The sequence below is a fragment of the Mesocricetus auratus genome, unplaced genomic scaffold (assembly GCF_017639785.1).
Source record: "Mesocricetus auratus isolate SY011 unplaced genomic scaffold, BCM_Maur_2.0 Super-Scaffold_100004, whole genome shotgun sequence".
NCBI lineage: Eukaryota > Metazoa > Chordata > Mammalia > Rodentia > Cricetidae > Mesocricetus > Mesocricetus auratus.
The window spans coordinates 39,697,030-39,707,706 of NW_024429189.1; positions in this window are offsets into that span (position 1 = coordinate 39,697,030).

Genomic DNA, 10,677 nt, shown 5'->3' on the forward strand with positions numbered 1-10,677 from the left:
GGAAGAATTCTGGCAGAAATTCTTCTTTTCCTATTTTCAAATAGTTACTAATTTGTGCTTTTACAAAAAGTAAACCCAAATAATATAGCACAGGGGCAGATCCCTCCTCCCAGTTCCGGGTTAGGCACAAACCACACCCAGACACCTGTTCTCACAGAGAGATCCGTTATTAAGAAGAGGAGAAAAGTTAAAGTGGCTGCTTTCTGACTCAGATGGAGCACAGCAGCTAATGACCTTGCAGGTGTGATTTTAAGAGGAGAAGGGGAGGTCTGTGTTAGAATGGGCTAGGATGAGGGGCTAAAGGAGATAAGGGACAGGGGAGAAGGGGAAGGGGCAAGAGAAAGGGGCAGGGGTATCTGTCCTGGAGGACAAAGGACTGCCCCTATATAGAGAGGTGACAGACATGGCAAATAAGCAAAGTTTACAAAGGTAAGGGGGAAGCCCCATGTTAGGATGAGGTGTTTAATTTTAATTGGGCGTGTTAATTAGGGTAGCCAAAGGGGGCCGTTGATTGATGGACTTTAATACTTTGATAGCTGGATCTTGTTAGTCTCAGGAGAAACAGACCTTGGTGGCTAGCTTTAGGAATGTAATCTTACAGTTTTAGCAAGGCAGAGGGAGTGGGGAAGACGGGAAGGCCTGCCAGGGTCACCTGCTTAAGTGGCTAATGTCCCTTCAGGTGTCATCAATAAGCATCAGTTTCCCCCACGAGGAATTCACTGTCATCCGTTAGAGATCTGTTCCGTCCCCCTCCAGACACAAGAATCTAAAGATGTTCAAGTCCCGTAAGAGTGATGTGCACACCCTCCCGTTCCCTTTCAGCCATCTCCTCATTACATATGGTACCCAATAAAACATGCATGCCATGTAAATAGCTACATGGTATTGTTTAGAGAACTACACGGGAAAAGACATCTACACACTCAGTACAGATGCATTCTAAAAACTGTTTTCAACCCATGATTGATTGATTCGTGGATGCAGAACTGTCAGCTAGTGAGGGCTCACTAGCCTCCTCCACAATCCCAGGCCTTGGCTCTAGGCCAGCTAGTTTCTTGCTTTTGTTATTTGCAACAGAATCCGGGATTCAGAGGGAATAAAAGAACTGAACAGAAATATAATTCTTGATAATATTGTCTCTGTACCTTATGCACTTATCCTTTCTGTCTCTCCCCAGGGAGAGAGCAGCTATTCTTCTTTATGCTAAATCCAGCTGTCCTCCCCGTGGCGGCCATGTAAATCCTGGTACCAAGCGTGCGATGGAATAAAACCAAGGCTGTGGGAAGCTTTCACCAGAGAGCAACAGGCGGCCCCAGGCCCCAAACTGTTCCAGCCATTTTCTCCTAAAAATGTAGGGTTCTATTCATCAAAAACTTTTATATATCCTTGTGATTTTCTTTTTTTTAAAAAAAGGAAGAAGAAAAACCAACATGATATGCAGGCAAAGAATAAGGCCTCGTAGTTCGCAGACCACGACATCTTTTCATTTTCCGGAGTAAGTAAATAATCTCAGAGAGGCACGGCATCGGCTGGATTCAGCACGTAAAAATGGGCAAGGGGGGATCTGCCCTCCAGTGAGACATCTAAGTGGTCTGTCTGAAGGAAATTGTTTCCTCCACAGACCCATTTAACAAAATGAATTACCCAAGGGCCGAGCGTGAGACACTAAAACTTGGTTTTAATGTGATTTTGAAACATTAGACTTCTCGCCATTTCTTCTGAAGCAAAAGAGAACTAATTACCGAGACAAGTTCAAGACATTTAGCCCTCTGCTTTTACTTCCCCCCATGCTTCTTCAGTCTTTGAAGACAATTACAGCTCACGTGGCTGTGATGCCAACACTCAAGAGGAGAGGGGAGGAGCACAGGTTTGAGGCCAGCTACACACATAGTGAGCTGCGTCTCAAAACAACAAGTAAAGGCGCAAATGACCAAAGGTCCCAAGTCCAAATCATCCTGTGCTGTTTGTTTGAGCCAAGGCCTCAAGTAGCCCAAACTCAAACTTGCTATATAGCCCAGGATGACCTTGAATTCATGAATGTCATGCCTCCACCTCCCAAATGCTAGGCTCACAGGTGTGGTGATAAATTATTTATCATTTATTAAAGCTTGCCTGAGGATTCAGAAAGCAAAGTCAGCCACATGCCATAAAAGCCAGGCGCACACCTTTAATCCTGGGACTCAGGATTAAGAAGTAAACAGATCTCTGTTAGTTCAAGGCCACACTGAACTACACCACAGTGAAGAGTAACAGAGCTCATGCCTTTGATCCCAGCACCTGGCATCACACGCCTTTAATCCTAGCATTAGAGAGGTATATACAATGGGAGCAAGGTCTCAGAACTGGCGTTCATTCTCCAGCCTCATTGAGGATAGGGTAGCAGTCTGGAATTACAGTCTGAGGTTTGGTGGAGCCAGGATCGCCTTTCAGTCTGAGGTAGAGTAAGAGCTAGTGGCCGACTGCTTTGCTTTTCTGATTTTCAGCTTGAGGCTTGAACCCCAGTATCTATCTCTGGGTCTTTTATTTATTGTATTACATGGGAACATAAGCCTTCAAACCACACAAGATTAAAATTGGGGAGATCCTGAGAATCCCCATAAAATGAGGTGGTTGGGGCTGTGGCTTCAATAATTTGTCCCCGCGAATTAGAAACTTATTTGAACTATTGTAGTTAGAGATGGGGTGCTAAGGAAGTGCCTGAGTTTAGAAAAAACTTTTAGAGTGGGGGCTGGAGAGATGGCTCATGGGTTAAGAGCACTGGCTGCTCTTCCAGAGGACCAAGTTTAATTCCCAGCAACCACATGGCGGCTCACAACCATCTGTAATAGGATCTGACTCCTCTTCTGGCATGGATGCATACATACAGAGAGCTCATATATAAAATATAAATAAATAAGATAAAAAGGCTGTTAGAGTGGAGGCCCTGATGGCCCCATAAGGAGCGAGCACAGGTGCATATTGCTGTGTACTGCCATGAGCAAAGTGCCTAGGGCCACCAAGGTGGCTCAGCAGGGGAAGACATCTGCCACCAAGCCTGACAAACTGAGTTCAATACCCGGAACCCATGTGGTGGAAGGAGAAAACCAACCCCCAATAGTTGTCCTCTGACTGCTATGCGTGCACACACACAGCAAAAAGCGCATAACTAACTAAATGTAATAAAAGAAACTTGAGTGAATATTGAGCAAGGGAGATTGCAGAACTCACCCAGGACAACCAGCAAGGGCTAACCGTGGCAGGGTGCTGAGGGCGAAAATTAAAGCTAACATGGTGAAGGTGTTGTGCCTGGCCCGCAGGGTGGGGGCTGAGGAGAGCCCCAGGAGAGTGTGGCATTGCTCCTGCGCCAGCATGGGGCGATGATGGCAGGCGGGGGAGGAAGGCCAGCATGGTCAGGATGCCCCATACTGGATCAAGGTGTCCAACCCAGAGAGCGCCAGCATGGTTCAGGAAACACACTGAAGGAAAGAGAACTCGGAAGTGGCTACCTCTGACCCAAAAATAGGAACAACTAGAATGTGGTCCCAGCTTCCAAGCTGTTGGGATGAAGGCCTCCAGCTAGACACAGTAGAAGCAAAGGTCACCCAGGACCCCTACGGGGCGCTAGCAGGAGTGCAGACCAGTGTTCCACCTGACACCTGCACTCCTCCTGTGCACCCTACAAATTTGTAGCCAGCTGTGGAGAAGGGAAGGAAGAGGGAGAATTTCATATCTGGGGTTTATTATTTACCTGGTAGAGTCTGCGTTGAAACTGAAGGCTGCAACTGGGTTGGAAAAAGAAATCTGACCTCAAGACTCTAAACTCACACCAGCCACATAAGGAGGGATAAATGTGCATGAGCAGTAGGAAGTCTGGTTGATCAAATATTGGGTGAAAGCAGTGGGTTGGGCCATTGGAGCTCCTTGATGGGATCTAGCTTCTGCCATGACTACCTTGTTACTCTCCTATTGGGTGCCCCCTCCCTCTCTCCTAACGGGACAGTTCTTTCTGTTTGCAGGGCAGTGTCCCCAAAGGAGGAGTCACCTGGACCTAGATCACCATTTCATTCCAAGTCTCACCACAGTTAGAGCACAGTATTGCTTCTGTTCAGTCTTGACCCACCCCCCCCACCACACCCTTCCAACCCCTCAGCCTTGTGCTGGCAGTCTTAGATTCGCTAGTTAAGATGTGGAAGCAAAATACCTGCTTCAGGGTTTCTCTTGCTACGATGAAACACCATGACCAAAAGGCAAGCTGGGGAGGAAAGGGTGTTGTAGGCTTGCACCTCAGTGGTTCATCACAGAACGAAGTCAGGACAGGAACTCAGACAGGGCAGGACCATGGAGGCAGGAGCTGATGCAGAGGCCATGGAGGGTAAGCAGCTCCCCATGGCTTGCTCAGCCTGCTTTCTTTCTTTTTTTTTTTTTTTGGTTTTTCGAGACAGGGTTTCTCTGTATTGTTTTGGAGCCTGTCCTGGAACTCACTCGGTAGACCAGGCTGGTCTCGAACTCACAGTGATCCACCTGTCTCTGCCTCCCGAGTGCTGGGATTAAAGGCGTGTGCCACCAATGCCCGGCTCAGCCTGCTTTCTTATAGAACCCAGGATCACCAGCCCAGGATGGTACCACAACCCTCCCGCTGATTACTAAATGAGAACAAACCTACTGCTGGATCTCAAGGAGGCATTTCTCAGCCAAGGCTGCTTCCTTTGATGACTCTAGCTGTGTCAAGTTGACGCACAAAGCCACCCAGTATAACACCCTTTGTAAAAAAAAATCACTGGGATCTAGATTTTCAATCTTTGCAAATGAACTTGATTGAGACAGGATATGTGAGTGCTTCCTGCAAAGGGTTAATGTGTATCGATACCCTAGTGTTAGCAGTTATTACCAATGACACTAAATTAGAATTAAGCCCTAGCTTTATATATATATATATATATGTATACATATATATATATATCCCTAAATTTTCAACTCTCTCTCTCTTTAATCTTACTTGGGATTTCTCTCATTATTCTCTGTAATCATTCCATGCAAGTAAATCCTACCTAACAGGACCAGAGAATATCTTATTTCTCTTTATTTTTCTTTTCTATCTTCCAAACTCTGGGGAGTATTAGGCCCACAAAAGGCCTGGAATGTCAGAGTATAGTCGGTTATTCATCTACTTTAGTTGGCATTTATAAAGAGAAATGGAAGGATCACCGTGGTGCTTTGAATGAGAAGAGCCCCCATAGGCCCCTGTGTGGGCAGAGCCATCCCTGCGCTGGTGGTCTGTGTTGTAGAAGAACAGAGCAGGTTGAGCAAGTCAATGAGCATCATTTCTCCATAGTCTCTGGGTCAGTTCCTGCCTCCAGGTTCCTGAGTTCCCACCCTGACTTCCCTTAGGGACGGATTCTGACCTCTGGCTTCTAAGTTGAAATAAAGTCCTTTCTCCCCAGGTTGTTCTTGGTCATGATCTTTACTACAGCAAAAGAAAGCAAACATTTCAGGATCTATTTCCTGTGTCCTTCAACCAGGTGCACCTCCTGCATCCTGGAAGTTGTTCCTGTAGCACCAGCCAGTGGAACTGCCTGTGGGGATGGAAACACCCACACTGCACATCTGCCCCTGAGATGATAAAGCAGATGTAGAGATGTTTTTACTTTCTTTCGATTCACTTAAGTTCCATATCCACAAGTGGCTAGTGCCTACCCTACTGGACAGCAAATGCAGATTAACAGAAACTGAAATGGATAGGCATGGCTGACTGGTGGCTATGTATTTCAAGAATTCTTTGTGAATAGCTGACTTCCACTAGGGGGCGCACAATGCCTGGGCGTCTTCCACTAGGGGTGAGGCGCCCATGGTGACCAGTTTGTATTCAATCACTTATTAGTGAGTTGCAGGGTAATCATATTCTTTCTTGATAATTTCTTCTGAATTAATGAGTTTAATTAATTTAAGTTCTCTATCTAGAAGAACTTCCTCCTATCAGTGATTTGATCATTCTGAGGTATAATCTATCCAGGAAAGGCAGAGGAAAGCTTCTTCCTTTCCACCCGGAAAGTATGAGTTGAGTCCCTAGGGTTTTCCAATGATGAATAATTTTGTTTGTTTAGTATCACCGTAAACCTACTTAAATGGGCTTCAGTCTATTGCAGCTAATATCCATCTGGATACTTGAATTGCCCTCCATTTGATCTGAGGAAACCTCTCAAAATGAACATCTTAGCCATGACTGCACGGTTTTTATACCTCCCTGTCTTTTAATATGACTAAATGTTCAGGCCATAATTATTTGCTGCTCAAATTAGACACTTTGTTGAGAAGTGCTGGTCATTGGGGGGTGATGAGGTTGGGAGGGGTGTGTTTAAACAGCGCAGTCTGGGCCCTTGCTCAGACTTTTCCAGTAAATAGAGTTAAGGGATGTTTTCCCATTTAAAATGTGTTGTGCATTTGTATTTCTAATTCAATTTTAGGGCTATATGGTATTTACTGTTCTGATTTTATATTTGCAGCGTTTGTGTTGAACATCTTAGTTCCTAATGAATGTGTAACTATTTGCTTCATCTTATTACATGCATAATAGTTTAGAATAACTATAGTGATGTTACTTACAGTATCACTCCTGGGAAAGATGTCAGGAGGCATCAGAGAGAAAACAGTCTCACAGAGTGATGTGCGCAGCCCCGGAGAGAAGCAGAGCTGGAGACCCAGGGCACAGACCCTGCGGACAAGGGAGTATGGTTCAGGCTTCGGCTACCGCTGGGCCACTTTGCTCCATCGCCACCCACTAGGATGGTACCACCGCTTGGCTGGCAGGCCTTGCGTCGCTTAGCCTGGGGGAGGGAGGAGAGCACCAAGCCTCTGCCCTCAGGCTGCAAGCACAAACACCTGGCTCACAGGCAGTGAGGGCAAGGCGGTGAGCAGCAGCCGGGAGCGCGGAAAGGTGCCCCCCCCATGTGTTGCCCAGCTGCTCAATATCCCTGTCTCTGAGCAACAAGATATCCGAGATGAGGAATGGTTCATTTCCTGAGTTGTCTCCTTGAAAGAGTTCCGTGAGCCTGAAAGCTTGTTGATGTCCGTGATTCTACTGCCGCCAGCTGCCGTGGCCAGGGAAGCTGCTTTTGTAGCTGTAAGATGACTGCGGATACGTAACTGAGAATGAGAGACCGAAGCCCTCTGTGCCAACCTCTCTCCCTCCCAAACAAAACAGTACAGAAAGGAAGATATGAAGAGAGCCCTTAAAATGTTCGATAAAGGCCGGGTGGTGGTGGTGCACGCCTTTAATCCCAGCACTCGGGAGGCAGAGGCAGGCGGGTCTCTGTGAGTTCGAGGTCAGCATGATCTACAAGAGCGCAGCCTTCAAAGCCACAGAGAAACCCTGTCTCGAAAAACAAAACAAACAAAAAATTTCGATAAAGATGCTAAAGTGCCTGTAGCTCTTCACAGTCGATGACTTCTGGTGGGGGTGGTGGGGAAGGACTCAGTTATCTCTAAGAGGCTGGTCTCTGGGAGTTTGACCGTGCTCTAATGAATATATAGGCAACACAAGTTGAACTTCGTTTTTTGCGAGAGGGCACACAAGGGTGTGAGGATGGACCTAAGAGTGTGATGGGTATATTGTATGAAATTCCTAAATGACTAATACAAATATTATGGGGTTATCAAGAGGCTGAAAGTTGGAAGCCAGCAAAATTCTCTGAAAATAAAAGTTTAAAAGGCTGGGAATGCACTTGGCTGGCTGAGGGCTTACCGAGTGTTAGTCACTGTTCTGTTGCTGTGAGAAGACACCATGACAAGGCAGCTCTTATGAAGGAGAGCATTTAACTGGGGACTTGCTTGCAGTTTCAGAGCGTTCGTCCAGGATCAGCATGGTGGGAAGCAGGCAGGCATGGTGCTGGGCAGTGGCTGGGAGCTCTACATCCTGATCCACAGTGACAGCGGGCCCAGTGTGGGCTTTTGACATCCCAAAGCATGCTTACATCTGGATCTGAACATAGGAAGGAGCGGGGAGAAACAGTGTATTCTAACTGTTCTTAGTAACAAAAACCCAGAGTCACATACAGGGGTAAATGCTGAGAGACCAGAGAGACAAAGGGGCAAACCACAGCCACATCTTTTACCTCCTCAACTTCCCACAATGATCCCTGGACTTTCGGGGAGGAGGGTGTGGTGTATTTGAACATCCATAGTCTTTTATTCTCTGTGTGCTGACCAGTTGTAGGTCTCTGTGTTAATCACCATCTATTTCTCTTCTTTCTGACTGTCTTTCTTTTTCAGGGACAGGGTTTCTCTGTGTAACAGCTCTGCCTGTCCTCCAGGCTGTTCTCAAACTCACAGAGATCCACCTGCCTCTGCTCCCTACCTTCCTGCCTCTGTCGGAATTAAAGATGTGTGCCACCACCGCCAAACCCATCTGTTTATCTTTAAGAAGTTTCTCTGATAGGGGAAGATGCATTGATATATAGATATAAGATAATAATTTAGAGGGCAATTTGTTACTAGATGCATTTTTAGGAAAATAATAATTAGATTTTCCCTGGGACCTATAACATAGTCAGAAATGGGTTTTTGGCCCAGTTAAGAGCATCAGGTATAAGTTCTGTCTTATGGAACAGACTTCAAATCAATCCAGAAAGTGGCTGGTTATTCCCATAACATTCCCACCATTATCGCACATGTGAGCATGTCTTGCCAGGCCGGTGATTATTGCAGAGCACAGGGTTCACAGATGGGTAAAACTGTTGGTTATTTTTCTCTCCTGCTGGACTGCATAGAACCTTCCAGCACAATGAGTACCAGGTAGTAGAAAGGAAGCTTCTGGGCACCTTTTTTTTTTAATTAACCTTGGTTTGGGTTTATCTTTCACTCATATTAGCAAATCTGACACTTAAAAAATTACAAGGTACCATGAACCCCGCAGCACCCATCTCCTTCCAGGGCTCGCCCACTCCTCTTTGATTTGCTCAGAGCGAGGATAACGGCAGCGATGGCATGAGCAACTGCTTTGCATAAGTGTGGGTCTGAGCAGCAGATGAAAATACCAAATGGCTTCATTCTACGTTTTATGTTTGCTAGGGTCACAAAATAGGGAGGAGGTCATTTCACAGTTTCTGCTGAGATACGCGTTGCACTCTAAGCATTAAAATTATCCCGGCAGTGAAATAGCGGTATCGAAACTCACCGTCTCAAGCTAGAGATTTGGGACTACATACTTAGGAATTCCAGAAAAAGAAACCACTGAGAGAGGTCACTGAGTCCCTCCTAGCCTCGTCCACATGCACACTGGATGATTTTAAGGAACTGGCAATGCCGAAAATAGATTTGCCGTTCGGCTTCAAGGCTGGCAGCCACGAACATGTGCCAGGCAGGTCCGTAGGAGTGGAGCTTGGGGCTCCAGGCACTGAAGCATTTGATGGCACTTTTTACGTTCCCACGGGTCTGAGGCTGTGGCCTTTGACATGGCCATGCCCATGTCAACAGTACACATTCACTCAGGACTTCATTCATTCAATGCTTCCTCTGCTCCCCCCGCGACATCTGGCTTGGTGTCGTCTGTGTCCTCATGAGTACTACGTGTTCCCCGTGCCTGCTCCTGTCTGCTAGATGGAAGCAGAGGACTCTGGAGGCCTACAGTGGGGTGAAAGCATTTTAGGTTTTGCAGTCTTGGGATCTCTGTGGCAACTACTCCTTTCTCACTGTAACACCAATGCAGCAGTCTACAGTACAACCATTGGGTGTTGTCCTAATGCAAATTTTATTTCCTCAAGCCAACAACAGGGTGGAGGTGTAGATTTGCTTCTAAGCAGGACCAAGTATTAATGTTCTCATTGGTACGGTCGTAGATGCCCTCTGTAACACGTCAGCCTCAGAGCTTTATCTGTGATGTAAGATGGACTGGATCTCAGCTCTTTAACAATTTTATGGTTCGAACGACAGTTTCAGCACATCAGCTGTTATTTCTACTCTCCTTCTAGCAAGGATAGATTGTGTGTGTGTGTGTGTGTGTGTGTGTGTGTGTGTGTGTGTGTGTGTGTGTTGGGTGTGTTGGATGTGCACATATAATTTGAAATACTGCCAACCTTCTCACTTCAAACTGTCTCATAAAAGTCAAATAAGATTATCTCAAAGAGGTTAGAGAGATGTCTCAATGGTAAAGAGTGCTTGCAGCTCTTTGGTAAGACCCCAGTTTGATTCTAAAAACCCATGTGCCACATGGTGGTTCACAACTGCCTATAACTCCAGCTCCTCTCTCTCTCTCTCTCTCTCTCTCTCTCTCTCTCTCTCTCTCTCTCTCTCTCTCTCTCTCTCTCTCTCTCAAGCACACACACGTACGAACACACACAAACATAAATCTTTAAAAAAATACTAGCTCTAAAATATTTAACAATTAACAATTTAACATTTCCCCCTAAAATGTAGGTGGAACCAGGAGGGCCAATCGTCAAGGGAAGAGAAGAGCATCAGGTGTGCCCGTGGCTTCTAGAATGGGACAGACAAAACGGAAAGCCACTATGGATGAGCTGCAGTGAAGATCCCCACTGAGCCAGCCCACAGGGTGTCAGGGCCTGATCAGAGGCATCAACCAGGAGGAACCTGGGAGTGTTTCTGTAGGACTCCACAGTGTCATTCATTAAATAAGCACCCTGGGGCCTAAAGGATTGTTTAGCTCAACAGCATCCAGACACTTCAAGAAGACCAGAGTGATGACAG